Source organism: Orbicella franksi, chromosome 1, assembly GCF_964199315.1.
Source record: "Orbicella franksi chromosome 1, jaOrbFran1.1, whole genome shotgun sequence".
NCBI lineage: Eukaryota > Metazoa > Cnidaria > Anthozoa > Scleractinia > Merulinidae > Orbicella > Orbicella franksi.
Genome location: NC_138145.1, coordinates 13331416 through 13351250, shown reverse-complemented (window position 1 = coordinate 13351250; position 19835 = coordinate 13331416). Strand labels below are relative to the sequence as shown.

At 36.8% G+C, this 19835-nt stretch overlaps 1 long non-coding RNA gene across 2 annotated transcripts; it reads left to right on the top strand.

Annotated features, from left to right (window-relative positions):
• Window positions 1-91: 91 nt before the first annotated feature.
• LOC145478217 (uncharacterized) lies at window positions 92-7304 on the top strand. Of its 2 annotated transcripts, XR_014048212.1 has the most exons (4): window positions 92-1220; window positions 1336-1489; window positions 3725-3872; window positions 4456-7302. It is a non-coding gene; the product is annotated as an uncharacterized LOC145478217 (long non-coding RNA). The 2 variants fall into 2 exon arrangements; XR_014048210.1 differs by having other exon boundaries at window positions 92-1489; window positions 4456-7304.
• The last annotated feature ends 12531 nt before the right edge of the window (window positions 7305-19835 follow it).

The window sequence follows — 19835 nt, the reverse complement described above, 5'->3', positions numbered from 1 at the left end:
TCCGTCCACAGACCAGCAAGGTTAGCAAAATATCAACCCGGCTACTAAAACGCAACGGGGTGGAGTTGGGAAAAGATTAATAATTAAAAATAACTTGTTACAAAATGCTTTGCTGCTGTGTAGACTATTAAATGTCTGGTGGGAACGAAAATTATGAGAGAGCAGGGAATGATCCGCCAGTTATTAACTACTTATGGGCTACTTATTAACCAAAAGGTAAAGTCTTGGAAGGGAAAACCTCAATCAGAGACCTTGGCAAGGCCGAGGCTTGGGATTTTCCCGTAAAGACCAACGCTTTTTGCTTTGTCTTTGCAGGCATTACGTATGGGTTATTGACCAAGTGTGAGGTCAAGATGGCTGGATATTGGCCAAGTTCTTTTTTTTGCATGTTTATGGACCGAGACGGAGTCGAGTTCCATAAACTCGCAAAAAAAGAACGAGGCCAATATCCAGCTATCTTGACCGAACAAGCTTGGTCAACAAAGGATTTATTATATGGCTTTCTGGGAAGTTTTTCTTGCGGGACACGGCGGGTAGTCCCGAGCGGGCAAGATAGCTCCATCTTGCCCGCTCAGGTAGCCAATCACAGCGCAGGATTTGATTCATCTTGCCCGCTCACGGAGCTAGCCATATAGTAAGTATGGGTTATTGACCAAGTGTGAGGTCAAGATGGCTGGATATTGGCCAAGGTCTTTTTTTGCGTGTTTATAGACCGAGACGGAGTCGAGGTCCAAAAACGCGCAAAAAAAAGAACGAGGCCAATATCCAGCCATCTTGACCGAACAAGCTTGGTCAATAAAGGATTTATTATATGGCTTTCGGGGAAAGTTTTCTTGCGGGACACGGCGGGTAGTCCCGAGCGGGCAAGATAGCTCCATCTTGCCCGTTCGGGTAGCCAATCACAGCGCAGGATTTGATTCATCTTGCCCGCTCACGGAGCTAGCCATATAATAAGGGAGGATAATGCCTTAGAGTAAGCCAATTAGAGCGCGCGTTATATTTGCTACGAACTCAAACCATATCATCGCCAGAAGTAGGGACGATACCGGTGTTTACTTTCGCAACTTAACGATAATTCGGGTATGGTTATCTCCACGTTCACAGGTTAAAAACAACTTTTTTTCCTAATCTTTTTCAGCAAACGACTGAAAACGACAGCTCATTTTTTCGTGGACGCGATGCGCAGGCTCCCTCCCACCAAGTCAAGTCGCGCACGAAAGGTGGCTTATGGTGTATATGATCTATAGAGCCATTTTACCTTATCTGCAACTCACTCCGTCTTCAAAATCCAATAACAATATCTTACGAGGTTTAATCTATTTTACCGTATTTTAGTACAACCGACAACTACATGTAGTGATGGACCGATTGACCCGGGCCCCAGAACAGGGGTTGTTGAAAGCTTGTCTGTCCGATGGTTACACGAGGGAAACCTTAATCACAACCTTCGCTCGACATGAAGATGGTCATGCAGGCAGCTGAGAAGGAGGTACAGTATGAATGTGTGTTGCAAGTTATGTCAACATAAATGACATAAACCAGCTACAACTATCTTAATTTGACATGTTGCATGTAATGAAACTCAGCTGGCTAGTTTTTTTTATGGGGAATCCCGTGAATTTTAATAAGTTACAAAACAGAAATGAAAACGACAAGATGCTTTAATGCCATTCCTGCTTTTTATTACAACATAAGCTTAATTACTATTTTAATGTAATGTCAAATCTAAATACTGTGCAGATCCTACATCCTCAGATGACCAACACTCTGTTTATAGTGGTCAAATAGGTTTGTTTTTAAAGTTCTGGGACTACATGATTCTTGTTTGTTTCGGAGCAAATAAACAAAACGAAAACTTGTGAGTTCAAGTCTTAAAGTTAAGAAGTCTAGAAGTGGATTGACTGTACAGACTGTTGGTCATCTTTATGTAGACATAGCGGCAGAGGGTATGTAGACAGTTTCAAAACCACCTTGTGATAAGTTCTCATTTTATTATTATTATTTTTGTTAAATGGAAATTGGCCTTGTTATGTTTATATATAGCTTTTTGCAAACACTTGAATGAGTTTATATTATGGGAGATCTGAAAGTCCAAAGCCTCAATCTATAAAACCCTGATCTAAACCAAGCCCTTACTCTAACCTGTACCCATTATTTGTCCCAAATCCAACTAACCTCACACGCAACCATTACCCACCAACCCACCAACCCACCAACCCACCAACCCACCTGCCCACCCGCCCAATAAACAATAATTATTACACATCACAAGATTGTTGATTTTTTTTTTGTCTGCTGAACTCAGGAACACCAAGAACTCCCTATTTAAATATTAACAAGTATGTTACAGTTAGGGTTAGGGGTTAGGATTAACTTGAAGCTTAAAATGCAGAATGAAGGAAAACTCAGTGGCCCAAGTTCAGAGTTTTAGTACTGCAAATTGTTTGAATGAATTGTGGTTTCGAAATCTTAATATATAAGTATCTATTAGATTTTGTACAGTATTTTATTAAATTTCCAGTCACCTTGCATTGAATTTGCCAAAAGTGTTCTACTGCACATCAATTTTGAACTCTCTTCTCAGAGTTTCCAAACATGAAGAAACCCCAACTGAATGTTTCTTTAAACATTTTTGAATTATTCCCTGGTGATGACAGAAATCAAGGTCAATTGCAATCAGTTTCACTCTTGCCCAGGTCTGGTTAAAAGCTTATGTGTCATGCTATTGATTTTTTTTCAGTCAAGAGTGATCTAACATATGTATTCAGGCCTAAACATTAAATAAACCTTCTAAATAAAAGCTCGGATTAAGCTATTATAATTTTAAAATGATATCTTTGTTAAAAGTTGATTATTTTTTAACAATAATAATTATCATTGTTAACAAATAATAGCTTTAAAAGGTATCGTTTTAAAGTTATGATAGTTTGATTTCTTTAAAGCAATTATTACTTTAAAGATGTTATGGAGCAAGCTATTGAATTTCTAAATAATGGCTTTCAAGCTATTATTCTTTAATGCAATAGCTTTCAAGTTGTATTTCAATGTTAAAGCTATTATTTCTAAATAATAGCATTAATTTGCTATTCTTTTGAAATAGCGGCTTTGTGACCTATAGATTTTATTTAGAAGTTTCATTTGATGTTTTGACCTAAGTTGGTATATTCAGATTAGAATAGGTACTGAAACAAATCAACAGCATGACACAAGAACTAGTAACTAAAACTAGACAAACCTGAAACTGAATGCATTAGTATTGATTTTTTGCCACGACAAGGGAATAAAAAACTAAATCTATTACACAACTGAAATCTAAAAATATATGATTAAAAAAATTGAAATTGTTTTATAAACAAGAGAAATGACCAGTTATGTTTTCTGTAGTTCTTGTAGGGCTATTGAATTTCTAGAGATTTTCTTCTAACCCACTGAAGTGTCAATAAATGTAATGTTAACAGTAGCGGATCCAGACCTTGAGCTAGGGGGGAAGGGGGGGGGGGGGTTGCTTGCCCTGCCAGCTTTTCTTCCTTTTGGGATTTCTTTTTTTTTTACAGAAAATAGGGGGGCGGAGGACCCGGGTGCCCCCTCCCCCCCCCCGGGCCCCTCCCCTAGATCTGTCACTGATTAAACTAGAGACTTAATATACAACTCTGGAGTAATTGAAACTTAACAGTCCTTGGAATGTTCACTTTAATTTATGTGGCCTTTCTGTTGTCATGTCCAGCAAGAGTCCAGATCGTAACTTGATCAGCTCTACACATTGAGGCAGGGATTATAGTACTGTTTGTAATTGACCTCTTCAGTAGTGGTTGTCTGTCCTCACTGGCTGAAAAAAAATGGACAAAATGCAGTCACTGGAATATTAAACTCAGGTGAGTTTATACATCTTATTGTTTTAAAAATATTACGTATGTGGTCATCAATTTGAGTTATTTAGCATATGCTGCTTATCAAGTGCAATGAAAAATGTTTTTGGAGTATAAAAAAAGGAAGCAAATTAAAACAAAACACTATGATATCTTGCTGACTATAATGAAACTACTAGTTCAGGCCCAGGTTGTTCAAAAGGTGTATAATGCTATCCACTGGGTAAATCACTATTTGGTGGATGGCCTGGTTTGTTTTGTTAACACTTCTGCACTGGATAGTGATTTATTTGGTGGATAGTGCTATCCACTTTTCGAACAACCAGGGCCAGAAGTTACTAATGGTGTACATTTTTTCAGACTTAATAACCACACACTTAGCTTGCAGTCTGCAATGCACCAGTTGATGCCTCAATTGAACACAAATCATCAGAAGTTGCTTATTAATTTTATCCCTATTTCAGAGGTATAGCTACATGTATGGCAATAGTATTATCTTACCTCGAGGGCTTGCCAGCCTTTATATCTTTGATATCATCCTTTAAGGTAGGTGTGGCTGCTCTGATTTGTCCATTCATTTCTCTCAAAGGCGATGTCATGAAAGGAACTTGGTCAGCTTCATTGCACTGGTACAGTCATGTAGTATTATGGGCAAGGAACTTTGGAAATGCAGACATCTTGGACAACTGTATATGTTGCGCTAAAGAGTAATTAAGGAAAGAGTCCAGACATTTTAACTGTCAAGTTTTTCGGGACAGGTAGATCTAACTTTCTGTAATCACTAGAAACTTGTAACCTCTATACTCTATACAGGGGTGAATATATGGTTACATCTTCATGCATCAGCAGTCTTGTTCTCCTCGAGTCTGGTGTGGGGTTCCAAACCAGTAAACCATCCTTGGGGGTACAGATAATTCCTGGGAAAACGCATTGGCTTAGAAATACTTATTGTTTAAGTATAGACAAAAGACAGCAATGTATGAATTTATTGAAGTTACCTCTATGTCCCTGGCTGTAATTATATCCTGCTGTCCAGCATGGTTTGGCTCAGTAATAGTGATTTTGAATCCATAAGGTTTCTTCTCCAATATGAGTGTACTGTGTAGAATCCATAAAGCTGCTTGTCCGTATAGCCTCCTATGTGTGGGGTGGAGAATCATTGAGGCTGCTTGTCCACTAAGACTCCTATATGTAGGGTGCTAAGAACCCACGAGGTAGGTTTTCCAATATAATCTCCGTATATTACATGTAGATGAAAATCCCAAGGCTGCTTGTCCAGCGTGCTAGACTGCTCTACATGGGAATTGTAACCCTCAATATCTCTGCAGCTGGCTGTCCAACCTGACTGCTCACTTTGGGTGTAATCATGCAGGCCCACTGTGACGTTTCTGCTGCACTCAGTACTGGGCACTAGAGAAAAGGAACTTTGTAGCACATGATCATTCACTGGTATTCTAATATGATTCTAATTACATTTTATAGAGGGTTTTTTGCAATTTAGTCTCTAAAGTAATCAGGCCATTACTTTGGTTTTGGTTTAGCTATGGTTTGAAACTAGCTAAGTGGTCTCATTGGTTAATGATTGGTTTGGTTCTGGGTTTACGACGCTCAATTGAAAATTGCTCTATTGTGAATTGGACTTCAATCTCATTGAAGACTGAATTTTTAGACAATGATCTCTCATTTCCTGGAATCCCCCTATACTTATGTACAAGTTGCATTTTAATGCCTTTTAGTAAATTTTGATATTAAAATGAGTTGATTCCTTAAAGTTTCTTCTACTTAGATTCAGAAACTTATTTTATTTTAACTTAAGTCTCCATTTTCTTCAAAGAAAGCAAATAATCTGTAGAGGTCTTGAAAACCCACAAGTCACATAATTTTGGAATCCTTCCTTACCTTTCTTCATTTACCATCAGTAAAGTTCAAAATTAATGCTTTTCCTTTACCACATCAGAATTTATTTTACTCTCATACAAGCATGTCAATTTCTAGTTTCTCAGCAGAAAGGAAATGAAGTTGTAGTCCATTCTTCACCCCTCAAAGGCCATTACAAACTGGTCGCAAGTTTGCATCTCATCAACGTCTGAATTCTAAAGGATTCTTCCTTTCAAAATAATTTTGCTAAATGTTATTTTTTAAGTTGCAAAATGTTAATCCTTTACTGCATTGATATTTCTTAAGCTGAAAAATATTTTGTCATAGTGGCCATTGGTTTGAATCCCACCAAGACCTAAAATTTAAAGGCTTTATACTCATTTGATATTTCTAAGTTGAAAAATATTTTGTCTTGGAGGTCATGGGTTTGAATCCCATCAAAGCCAGAATTTTGTACACTTTCTAGTTTGATATTTCATAAGTTAGAAAATATTTTCTGATAGGGTAATCGGTTTGAATCCCATCCAAGCCAGAATCTTATAGGCTCTGTGCTTTTATATTTTATATGATGGAAAACAGTTTGTGATAGGGTCGTTGGTTTCAATTCCATCAAAGCGAGAATTCTAAAGGCTGTCTCCTTTTATATTTCATAATTGGAAAATGTTTTCTCATAGGGTCATGGGTTTGAATTCCATCAAAGCCAGAATTTTATAGACTTTCTGTTTTGATATTTCATGAGCTGGAAAATATTTTTGATAGAATCATGGGTTTGAATCCCATCAAAGCGAGAATTCTAAAGGCTTTCTTCTTTGATATTTCATGGGCTGGAAAATATTTTGTGATAGAGTCATGGGTTTGAATCCCATGAAAGCCAGAATTTTATAGGCTCTCTGCTTTGATATTTCATGAGCTGGAAAATATTTTTATGACAGAGTAATGGGTTTGCATCCCATCAAAGCCAGAATTTTATAGGCTGGAAAATATTTTGTGATAGGCTCATGGGTTTGAATCCCATCAAAGCCAGAATTTTATAAGCTTCTCCTGTGTTATTTAATAAGCTGGAAAATAGTTTGTGATTGGGTCCTGTGTTTGAACCCCATCAAAGGCAGAATTTTATAGGTTTCTCCCGTTTTATTTGATCAGCTAGAAATATTTTATGGTAAAGTCATGGGTTTGAATCCCATCAAAACCAGAATTTTGTAGGCTTTCTGCTTTGATATTTCATGAGCTGGAAATCATTTTGTGATAGAGTCATGGGTTTAAATCCCATCAAAGCCAGAATTTTATAGGCTGTCTGCTTTAATATTTCATGAGATGGAAAATATTTTAAGATAGAGTCATGGGTTTGAATCCCATCAAAGCCAGAAATTTGTAGGCTTTTTCCTTTGATATTTTCTAGGCTAGAAAATATTTTGTGATAGAGTTATGGGTTTGAATCCCATCAAAGCCAGAATCTTATAGGCTTCTCCTGTGTTATTCGATAAGCTGCAAAATAGTTTGTGATAGGGTCATAGGTTTGAATCCCATCAAAGCCAGAATTTTATAGGCTTTCTGCTTTGATATTTCATGAGCTGGACAATATTTTATCATAGAGTCGTGGGTTTGAATCCCATCAAAGCCAGAATTTTATAGGCTCTTTCCTTTGATATTTCATAAGATAGAAAATATCTTGTGATAAGGTCATGGGTTTGAATCCCATCAAAGCTAAAATTTTATAGGCTTTCTCCTTTGATATTTTATGAGCTGGAAAATATTTTGTGGTAGAGTCATGTGTTTGAATCCCATCAAAGCCAGAATTTTATAGGCTCTTTCCTTTGATATTTCATAAGCTGGAAAATATCTTGTGATAGTGTCATGGGTTTGAATCCCATCAAAGCCAGAATTTTATAGGCTTTCTGCTTTGATATTTCATGAAGTGGACAATATTTTGTCATAGAGTCATGGGTTTCAATCCTATCAAAGCCAAGATTGTATAGGCTTTCTGTTTGGATATTTCATGAGCTGTACAATATTTTGTGATAAAGTCATGAGTTGGAATCCCATCAAAGGCAGAATTTTATAAGCTCCTTTGATATTTCATAAGCTGGAAAATCTTGTGATAGGGTCATGGGTTTGAATCCCATGACAGCCAGAATTTTATAGGCTTTCTGCTTTGATATTTCATGAGGTGGACAATATTTTGTCTTAGAGTCATGGGTTTGAATCCCATGAAAGCCAAGATTGTATAGGCTTTTTGTGTTGATATTTCATGAGCTGGAAAATATTTTGTGATAGGGTCCATGGGTTTGAATCCCATCAAAGCCAGTATTTTATAGGCTTTCTGTTTTGATATTTCATGAGCTGGAAAATATTTTGCAATAGTGATGGGTTTGAATCCCATCAAAGCCAGAATTTTATAGGCTTTCTGTTTTGATATTTCAGGAGCTGGACAATATTTTGTGATAGAGTCATGGGTTTGAATCCCTTGAAAGCCAGAATTTTATAGGCTTTCTGCTTTAACATTTTACGAGCTGGAAAATATTTATTGATAGAGTCATGGGTTTGAATCGCATCAAAGCCAGAATTTTATAGGCTTTTTCTTATGATATTTTCTAGGCTGGAAAATACTTTGTGACAGAGTCATGGGTTTGAATCCCATGAAAGCCAGAATTTTATAGGCTTTCTTCTTTAATATTTCATAAGCTGGAAAATATTTTTTGATAAAGTCATTGGTTTGAATCCCATCAAAGCCAGAATTTTATAAGCTCTTTCCTTTGATATTTCATAAGCTGGAAAATATCTTGTGATAGGGTCATGGGTTTGAATCCCATCAAAGCCAGAATTTTATAGGCTTTCTGCTTTGATATTTTATGAGCTGGACAATATTTTGTCATAGAGTCATGGGTTTGAATCCCATGAAAGCCAAGATTGTATAGGCTTTCTGTTTTGATATTTCCTGAGCTGGAAAATATTTTGTGATAGGGTCATGGGTTTGAATCCCATCAAAGCCAGAATTTTATAGGCTTTCTCCTTTGATATTTCAGGAGCTGGACAATATTTTGTCATAGAGTCATGAGTTTGAATCCCATGAAAGCCAAGATTGTATAGGCTTTCTGTTTTGATATTTCCTGAGGTGGAAAATATTTTGTGATAGGGTCATGGGTTTGAATCCCATCAAAGCCAGGATTTTTTAGGCTTTCTCCTTTGATATTTCATGAGCTGGAAAATATTTTGTGATAAAGTCATGGGTTTGAATCCCATCAAAGCCAGAATTTTATAGGCTTTTCCTTTGATATTTTATAGGCTGGAAAATATTTTGTAATAGAGTTGTGGGTTTGAATCCCATGAAAGGCAGAATTTTATAGGCTTTCTGTTTTGATATTTGATGAGCTGAAAAATATTTTGTGATAGAGTCATGGGTTTGAATCCCATCAAAGCCAGAATTTTATAAGCTCTTTCCTTTGATATTTCATAAGCTGGAAAATATCTTGTGATAGGGTCATGGGTTTGAATCCCGTCAAAGCCAGAATTTTATAGGCTTTCTGCTTTGATATTTCATGAGCTGGACAATATTTTGTCATAGAGTCATGGGTTTGAATCCCATGAAAGCCAAGATTGTATAGGCTTTCTGTTTTGATATTTCCTGAGGTGGAAAATATTTTGTGATAGGGTCATGGGTTTGAATCCCATCAAAGCCAGGATTTTTTAGGCTTTCTCCTTTGATATTTCATGAGCTGGAAAATATTTTGTGATAAAGTCATGGGTTTGAATCCCATTAAAGCCAGAATTTTATAGGCTTTCTGCTTTAATATTTTACGTGCTGGAAAATATTTTGTCATAGAGTCATGGGTTTGAATCCCATCAAAGCCAGAATTTTATAGGCTTTTTCCTATGATATTTTCTAGGCTGGAAAATACTTTCTGACAGAGTCATGGGTTTGAATCCCATCAAAGCCAGAATTTTTTAAGCTCTTTCCTTTGATATTTAATAAGCTGGGAAATATCTTGTGATAGGGTCATGGGTTTGAATCCCATGAAGGCCAGCATTTTATAGGTTTTCTGCTTTGATATTTCATGAGCTGGACAATATTTTGTCATAGAGTCATGGGTTTGAATCCCATCAAAGCCAGAATTGTATAGGCTTTCTGTTTTGATATTTCCTGAGCTGGAAAATATTTTGTGATGGAGTTATGGGTTTGAATCCCATCAAAGCCAGACTCTTATAGGCTTCTCCTGTGTTATGTGATAAGCTGGAAAATAGGTTGTGATAGTGTCATGGATTTGAATCCCATCAAAGCGAGAATTTTATAGGCTTTTTCCTTGGATATTTTCTAGGCTGGAAAATATTTTGTGATAGAGTCATGGGTTTGAATCCCATCAAAGCCAGAATTTTGTAGGCTTTCTTCTTTAATATTTCATGAGCTTGAAAGTATTTTGTTATAGAGTCATGGGTTTGAATTCCATCAAAGCCAGAATTTTATAGGCTTTCTTCTTTGATATTTTATGAGCTGGAAAATACTTTGTGATAGAGTCATGGGTTTGAATCCCATCAGAGCCAGAGTTTTACATGCTTTTTCCTTGGATATTTTCTGGGCTGGAAAATATTTTGTGATAGAGTCATGGGTTTGAATCCCATCAAATCCAGAATCTTATTGGCTTCTCCTGTGTTATGTGATAAGCTGGAAAATAGTTTGTGATAGGGTCATGGGTTTGAATCCCATCAAAGCCAGAATTTTATAGGCTTTGCCCTTTGATATTTTATAAGCTGGATAATATTTTGTGATAGAGTCATGGGTTTGAATCCCATGAAAGGCAGAATTTTATAGGCTCTTTTCTTTGATATTTCATAAGCTGGAAAATATGTTGTGATAGGGTCATGGGTTTGAATCCCATCAAAGCCAGAATCTTATAGGCTTCTCCTGTGTTATGTGATAAGCTGGAAAATAGTTTGTGATAGGGTCATGGGTTTGAATCCCATCAAAGCCAGAATTTTATAGGCTTTGCCCTTTGATATTTTATAAGCTGGATAATATTTTGTGATAGAGTCATGGGTTTGAATCCCATGAAAGGCAGAATTTTATAGGCTCTTTTCTTTGATATTTCATAAGCTGGAAAATATGTTGTGATAGGGTCATGGGTTTGAATCCCATCAAAGCCAGAATCTTATAGGCTTCTCCTGTGTTATGTGATAAGCTGGAAAATAGTTTGTGATAGGGTCATGGGTTTGAATCCCATCAAAGCCAGAATTTTATAGGCTTTGCCCTTTGATATTTTATAAGCTGGATAATATTTTGTGATAGAGTCATGGGTTTGAATCCCATGAAAGGCAGAATTTTATAGGCTCTTTTCTTTGATATTTCATAAGCTGGAAAATATGTTGTGATAGGGTCATGGGTTTGAATCCCATCAAAGCCAGAATCTTATTGGCTTCTCCTGTGTTATGTGATAAGCTGGAAAATAGTTTGTGATAGGGTCATGGGTTTGAATCCCATCAAAGCCAGAATTTTATAGGCTTTGCCCTTTGATATTTTATAAGCTGGATAATATTTTGTGATAGAGTCATGGGTTTGAATCCCATGAAAGGCAGAATTTTATAGGCTCTTTTCTTTGATATTTCATAAGCTGGAAAATATGTTGTGATAGGGTCATGGGTTTGAATCCCATCAAAGCCAGAATCTTATAGGCTTCTCCTGTGTTATGTGATAAGCTGGAAAATAGTTTGTGATAGAGTCATGGGTTTGAATCCCATCAAAGCCAGAATTTTACAGGCCTTGCCCTTTGATACTTCATAAGCTGGATAACATTGTGTGATAGAGTCATGGGTTTGAATTCCATGAAAGCCAGAATTTTATCTTTAGGCTTCTCCTGTGTCATTTCATAAGTTGGAAAATATTTTGTGATAAAGTCATTGGTTTGAATCCCATCAAAGCCAGAATTTTATAGGCTTTTTCCTTGGATATTTTCTTGGCTGGAAAATGTTTTGTGATAGAGTCATGGGTCTGAATCCCATCAAAGCCAGAATCTTATAGGCTTCTCCTGTGTTATGTGATAAGCTGGAAAATAGTTTGTGATAGGGTCATGGGTTTGAATCCCATCAAAGCCAGAATTTTATAGGCTTCTCCTGTGTTATTCGATAAGCTGGAAAATATTTTGTGATAAAGTCATTGGTGTGAATCCCATCAAAGCCAGATTTTTATAGGCTTTTTCCTTCGATATTTCATGGGCTGGAAAGTATTTTGTGATAGAGTCATGGGTTTGAATCCCATAAAAGCCAGAATTTTATAGGCTTTCTGCTTTGATATTTTATGAGCTGGACAATATTTTGGGGTAGAGTGAGGGGTTTGAATCCCATTAAAGGCAGAATTTTATAGGCTTTCTGTTTTGATATTTCAGGAGGTGGAAAATATTTTGGGATAGGGTCATGGGTTTGAATCCCATGAAAGCCAGAATTTTATAGGCTTTCTGCTTTGATATTTCATGAGCTGGAAAATATTTTGTGATAGAGTCGTGGGTTTGAATCCCATCAAAGCCAGAATTTTATAGGCCTCTCTTGTGTTATTTGATAAGCTGGAAAATATTTTGTGATAAAGTCATGGGTTTGAATCCCATCAAAGCCACACTTTTATAGGCTTTCTGTTTTGATATTTTATGAGCTGGAAAATACTTTGTGATAGAGTCATGGGTTTGTATTCCATGACAGCCAGAATTTTAGAGCCTTTTTCCTTTGATATATTATAGGCTGGAGAATATTTTGTGATAGTGTCATGGGTTCGAATCCCATGAAAGGCATTATTTTATAGGCTTTTTCGTTTGATATTTCATGAGCTGAAAAAAATTTTGTGATAAGGTCATGGGTTTGAATCCCATAAAAGCTAGAGTTTTTTAGGCTTTTGCCTTTGATATATATAGGCTTGAAAATATTTTGTGATAGATTCGTGGGTGTGAATCCCATGAAAGGCAGAGATATATAGGCTTTCCCCTTTGATATTTTATAGGCAGGAAAATATTTTTGATAGAATGGTGGTTTTTAAGGTCATCAAATCCTGAATTTTTTAGTCTTTCTCCTGTGATATTTCATGAGCTGGAAAATATTTTGTGGTAGGGTCATTGGTTTGAATCCTTCCAAAGCCTTAGGTTTTAAGGCCTTGACTTTTTTGATATTTTCATAAGCTGGAAAATATTTTGTGATACTGTTTCATGGGTTTGAATCCTGTGAACGGCATAATGTTTAAGGGTCTCTCCTTTGATATTTCAGAAGCTGGAAAGTATTTTGTGATAGGGTCACTGGTTTGAATCCAGTCAAAGGCAGAATTTTTAAAGCTTTTTAATTTTACAGTTCATAAGCTTGAAAACAATTTGTGATATGGTCATGGGTTTGAATCCCATGAAAGCCTGAATTTTTAAGGCTTTCTGTTTTAATATTTGTTATTCTGGAAAATATTTTGTGATATTGTTGTGGGTTTGAATGCCATCAAATCCAGAATTTTTAAGGCCTTTGTTTCTTCATATTCTTGTAGTTGGAAATATTTTTTGATGGAGGTCATGGATTTGAATCCCATCAAAGTCTGAATTTTAAAGGCCCCACTTGTTTGATATTTCTTAAGTTGGAAGGTATTTTGTCATGGAGGTCATGGGATTGAATCCCAGTAAAGCCTGAATTTTAAACGCTTTGCATTTTGGATACATTTTAGTTTTTTCCTTTAGGGGAGCAAATTGATGAGAATTGTCTGCAGCATTTAACCTTTGAAAACGGAAATGTGATTTTACTTCCTCAGGCGACAGTAGATTTATGGTGTATCTCTTTATTGCTCTTTTGATCATTTGTCTTCTAGTGCAAGGGTTTGGCTGGTAATGAAGTGTCCTGGAAATTAAAATAGAAATTATCTGTAAGAATATTGGCAAAGTGTTTTAAGATTACTTACCCTCTGGAAGTGACATGTGATCCAGTAAATGGTCCAATTAGAGAAAATTGCTCATCAATCAAATGTGATCTCTCCATTCACTGCTGCCAGATATTACTGTTAATGGTGTAGCAGATATTGGAACCTGTAGCTGTATTATAGTTTGGTTAGTAACTGCTCAATGTAATTTCTTTGCAAAGCAAAAATGCTTCTGAATGGAGCGTATGACCTCGCTGAAAAAAGTTATGTTTTGGCCTAATTTGAATTTTAATAGGGAAGGCACTCCTGAAAATGAGTGCATGTGGTCAATTGCAGAATGTTTGCAAAATTTGTAGCATGTTCTCAAAATTGAGCAATAATCATTCTGTGATAAATTTGTTATCTCCTTTTATAAAAAGTGTTGATTCCTCATGGAACAAAGCAGTTTGAGACACAGGTTTTTCTCATTTTAGTTTTGCAATATAATACAGAATCTCTTTGTTAATTGAGAGGTCCGACGTGCCCTTCGAAAATGGGCTATCCTGCAATAACAAAAGTCAGTAACTGCAGTGTGAAAAAGATAGATAATGATGATGACAAAATAAATTTGTTAGCTTGTTTAAAAGATCATTTATTTTACCTTAAATAAAGAACATAACACTCCGAGACACAAGTTGTTTTGTTTTTATTGTTAATAACAGATGCATTACATAATTTCTAAATTAATCTACAGGACCAAAATAGTGCCCCCGAAAATGGGCTGTCCTGGATTAAGAAATATTTTCAAGTTGTTGAAAAGTGTTGTTAGCTTACAATTAAAGAAAATCACACTGTGAGACATGAGTTGTTTTGTTTTTATTTGTAAGAACAGATACATTACATAATTTCTAAGTTAATCCACAGGACCTAAATGGTGCCCCCGAAAATAGGCTGTCGTGCAATAAAAAATATTGTCAAGTTGTTGAAAAATGTTGTAACCTTACAATTAAAGAACATAACACTCTGAGGCACAGGTTGTTTTGTTTTTATTTGTAAGAACAGATACATTACATAATTTCTAAGTTAATCCACAGGACCTAAATAGTGCCCCCGAAAATAGGCTGTTGTGTAATAAAAAATGTTGTCAAGTTGTTGAAAAATGTTGTAACCTTACAATTAAAGAACATAACACTCTGAGGCACAGGTTGTTTTGTTTTTATTCTTTATAACAAATACATTACATAATTTCTACATTAATCCACAAGACCTAGGTTAGTGTACATGAGGGGGGAGCGCATTCCTATTTGAAAAATTTGGCGTCCAAAGAAACCCTGAGTGTTCCTGTGCCAGTAAAAGTTGGCACCCCGATTGGAAGACTCCTTAGGGTGTCCTGGACAGTGAATGAGCAGTGGCCTGGTAGCGAGTAAGTCGTTATCAAGCCTTTATGTAGTAAATTAGAGCCAATTATGTTCCATATCGAAAGGTGAACAGAAAGCCGAAGTGAAAACTGAAACCGAAAGCCGAACCGAAAGCCGAAAGAGAGGTTTGTTGTTTCACACTGGAAGACAGCAGACATTCCAACCTTTGCTGTTAGTTTTGTCACAGACATAGGTGGATGTCAATTTGGCAACAATAGTTTGAATTAATCTGATGAACAGTGCTCATCTGTGACAAAACAGGCGAAAGCTAAGCATAGGAATGGATGATATATTCCAGCGCAATACAACAAACTATTACAGAAGTTTCCACATACCTCATGCCATTTTGATTGGTCACTGAACATTGCACACCAGACTGAGTCCTCTCCAAGTTCCTCGTGTGATCCATGATGTACATTTAATTAGACGATTGGTTTAAAGTGTGAAGTGAAAACTAACATTAATGGGCCAATTTCTCTACAAATTCTTCAAACAAATTTGCTGACAGTTAGCAGACTGCCACAGCAAGACAATTAATTGAAAACACTTTAACTTGGATAGAAAATGTGGCCCAAATTTGACTTGACAGCTGTCAAACTGCCAAAATATGACAGACAATTGGCCTAGAATTTGATGTAAACGACCTAAGCTGAGGTGTGTGCATAGTCCCAAGCTCCCTCTTAACTGCTTATTGCTACAACTAGAGGTAAGCCACTAAATTGCACAGGAGGGGCAAAAATAGCCTTCCTCACAGCTGAATGGCTTAAATTCTCCAGTTAGTTACATTTAAAGTTAATGTCTGGTTGAACCTCTTGGCCGAAATAGTTTGCCGAAGTACTTTTTTTTTAAATTTTTGGTCGAAATAGAAGATACTTTCACTCAATCACAGAGCTGGGAGTCGCAGTGTCATTGAGTAAAACGTTATAAACAATTGGTTTTAAATGCGCAACTAAGCGGGAGTACATATTGCTGAAGATAGCCGGAGTTGAGTCGAAGCCGTTTCAAAGTAGAATCGAAGTAATGTCGAAGTAGAACTGAAAAGCGCTTGAAAGTTTGTCGGGGTAGTGTTGAAGACGAGCCGAACTCGAGCCAAAACGTGTTCGAAAGAACCTGAAAAGAAACCCAAAGGAAAGCCTAAAGGGAAGAGCCATCCCAAACCAGGGGCCCAACTAACTAACTTAACTACCTTAAATTAAGCCGAATCAGAAGTATATTGACTTCTGGCCGAAATTTGATTTAAGGTTCATCCAGAGCTCTATTTAACCCTCCCCACCCAACCCACAAGTAATTTCACCAACCAACATTGTATTCAAGTCTTCCATCAGAATCTTCTTTCTGACTCGTTCCCACTCTTCTCGTTTGAGTAAATCGTAAGTAGCAGTAGGCAACGAGAAGGAGGAAAGAAGTGGTCTTCATCTTCCCCACCCTACCATTGCCTCCGCCTCTTAAGATGTCCCCATTCGAGTTGATCGGGTCAGAGTCAGGTCTTGTCTTGTGTGGGTGGAGCTGAGCAGTACTGACGGGGGTGGACTGGTTGGCAGCTTGACCAGACTTCGCTCATCAGGGACTAAAAAATGAAAACAGATAGATTCTCAACGTGAGACGAAGTGGTCTACATATCTAAAACACTTTGTAAATTTAAGGAAGTCCCAAGGGAATCTTCCCCTTCCCCTTATGCCATTTAACCAGTTAAGAAACTGAAAAACATGGAAACGCCGATTCAAAAGCTAACAAAAGTTCTCTTGACAATTTATCAACACTGCAAATGGTGGCCCTGTTCTTTAATTTAAAATGCACCGTGTAATAATCTTGGCTTTCCAATTACAGGCTGGAAATGCGAACAAAACGTAAGCCAAAACTTCGATGCGACTTTGAAGACAATTCTTACACGTAGCAGGCTTTTTAAAACGGAAAAATTCGAAGAACATTTAAAATTCTTTCTTTTCTTTTCGTAATAACTCAAATTTGCTCAATACAGTCTTTTACATCTCGAGTATAACGAGTGAATATTTGATACGGAATTTTTATAGTTGCATTGTACATATGTTAATTTTGCGTACAGTGTTGCGCGCCGTACTCTGGAGCTGTTTTACAAAAAAATAAATAAATAAATAAAACGAGTGCGGCAAAGGTTCAAGGAAACAAATTTTATTCAAGAAAATTATATCGAAACAAGTTGTTGCAGATGTTCATAAACTGACGGAAAAAATTAAACTTGGCGAGTTAACAATAAAATGTGAGGTCATTTTGCGCCGCAGGTCAAAGAAAGGATATTATTTATAATGGAGAAAAATATCACCTAAAGCCTGTTTATTTTTTAACAAGGTTACTTCATTTACCGATTTCAGAGTGAAAGGTCAATCCAGGTATAAAGGAAATATTTTGAAAACACGGCAGTTTTGATTCGCGCAACAAAATGCATGTGCTCTTCGAGCAAGAACTGTTTTTCAAGACTTCTTGAATGATAAATACAACTTGAAATAATTTTTTTGCGCAGAATAAAATTACGACACTGTTTCTCAATAAAATATAACAATGGAACGTTGCTTACCATCAAATATTCTAACTTCCAGCTTCCCAGCGGTGTTTGCAAAGCGTGTCGCAGCAACTTGAAGATGAGAGTTTCGAGCTTAAATGTTTATCATTTCCTGTTGAATATTCTGCAATCAAAAATAAAGTTAGATTAATTTTGTAAAGGGGAACTAATTTTGAATAAATATTTGGAGATAGAGAGGTTTTAGGAGGGGAAAAATTATTTTTCTCCTGTATGAATTGAAACCACGTGTTTTTGCCGAGTGTATACCGGGCAAACATTAATGCAACTTTTCTAACGTTACAAGACTTGGCAAACAGAGAATACACTCACTTGCTTGTTTCAGTTGGTTTCGGCCATTCTTGTAATGCTGTTGCGGCTCGTTCCGTCGTTAAACAAGTTGACGGGGAATAAAAATGATGAGCTTCTCTGTAAAAATGCTTTGAGCTCAAGGAATTGTTTGAAGAATGGGACGATTTGAAAACCGCGCCTGGTTTTGCGTCATCCCACGTGGGCTTATACTCTTCTCTCATTGGTTCGTTGTTGCAGGGGTTTCCGTCTTTTCGCGCCCTTTCTTGTCCAAATCTCCCGCAGGCCGCAGCATAGGAACTTTGAGTGTAGTAAAATAGTTCTTTCAAATAGGTAACAGTGAGCTCTTTGCAACTTTTTTTTTTAATTTTTCTTTTACACCATACCATCAGTTTTTTGTCAAGAGCTGTCCCTTTGAATGAATAAATTCCGTGAGCTAGTTAATTTGATTAGGGGCCTTTCGATCCATTGAACCAAAAACTCCGGAACTCTAGAAACGGAGACAAATGGTATGGAAATTTCCTCGGAAAGTTGCTGGAAAATAGAAGATTGTCCTCTTTTCCGGAAATTCCGCAAAGAGCTGCTCCATTCGCTACTGGAATTTTCCGGAAATGCAAAACAGTATTTGAGGTCGAATGGAAAGCGTCTTGGGTTTCCTGTTGATATTTTTTCTGGCGTTTTCTGTGGAGTGGATCTCTTAAGACCTACTTCTTGTAAACACTTACTTTAAAAACAAAATCCAAAGCCAAGGCATTAGATTTTAGTTTTTAAAGCTACCCCCATTCACCTTGTCACACAATTAGTAATCGCGAATTAGACTAGTGTAGCGTAGAAAGCCTTGGATATGCGATGAAAGAGTGAAAAGAGCGAGCTACTTGTATTTCACAAATAAGAGTATATACCTTATTATGGGAAATTAACGATGCACGTTATTATTGACGCGATTTTAAAAAAATCGCGTTAATTTAATGCCTCTTAATTTACGTTCGATGTTAATTTAAATCACACTATTTTACACCATTGTCGTTTTACAGCACCGTTACTTCAATAACAAAATCTCATCTGCTCATTGCTCCACTATCAATGCCTCGGAGTCACTATCTGACAGTTCCTCGTTAAGAATTGAGTTCAAAATGTCTTTCGACTGGTCTTCGTATTTTTTCCTTTAGATATGTATGTTGAGAAGTTTGTATTGCGGGGAATTTGAGTAAAATAAAGTTAGGCGCACATTGTTTTCGAAACTTTCGCGTTAATTTGATGTATGTAAACCTAACTTTTGGAAAATTCGCGTTAATTTTGTGTAACGTAAATTTTCTTTGCGTTGTCAACGTGCATCGTTAATTTCTCATAAGGTATACTTAGTTTCCCACTCACTGTGAAATGTTTGCGGGAACGTTGATGTCCAATGTACGGATATTTAATTCAATATGAAAGGAAAGTGAAGGTATGGCAAAGAATCGTCTCTTTGTTTTCTTGAGGAGAAAAAAGATACAACCCACAGGGCTCAAAGTTTATTTTTGGCTTTGGGAGCACTTGTGCGACCAGGTGTAAATTTTTAGGCGCACTGCCGAAATTTTAGGCGCAGAGTTAACAATTTTAGGCACACAGCTTCAAATACTTGGAGCACCTACTCGAAAAGAATTCTTAACGCTCCAAAAAGAGCGACTCAGGTTTCGTGTTGCAGTATGGGCCTATTCTAGCAGTATTGAACACAACGAAAACAAATAAAAGAATCAGGATATTTCACACAAGGGTTATGCTTAGATATTAACTACTGACGTCGCTCCGTTGAGTATCCTCACTATCCAATTGCTTGTTGTTTGACTCCCTTTGAAATTCTGTTCACGAACATTCTTGATTTATTCAACATCTGGGTAGAACTAGCACGAACTTTGCTCATTTGGCTAGCTTCCAAGCCATAGAACTCGTGGACCGGCCCGTTCCGAAAACGTTGGACATTTTTGTATGTCAGACAAGCGAAAACAAAGCTTTCT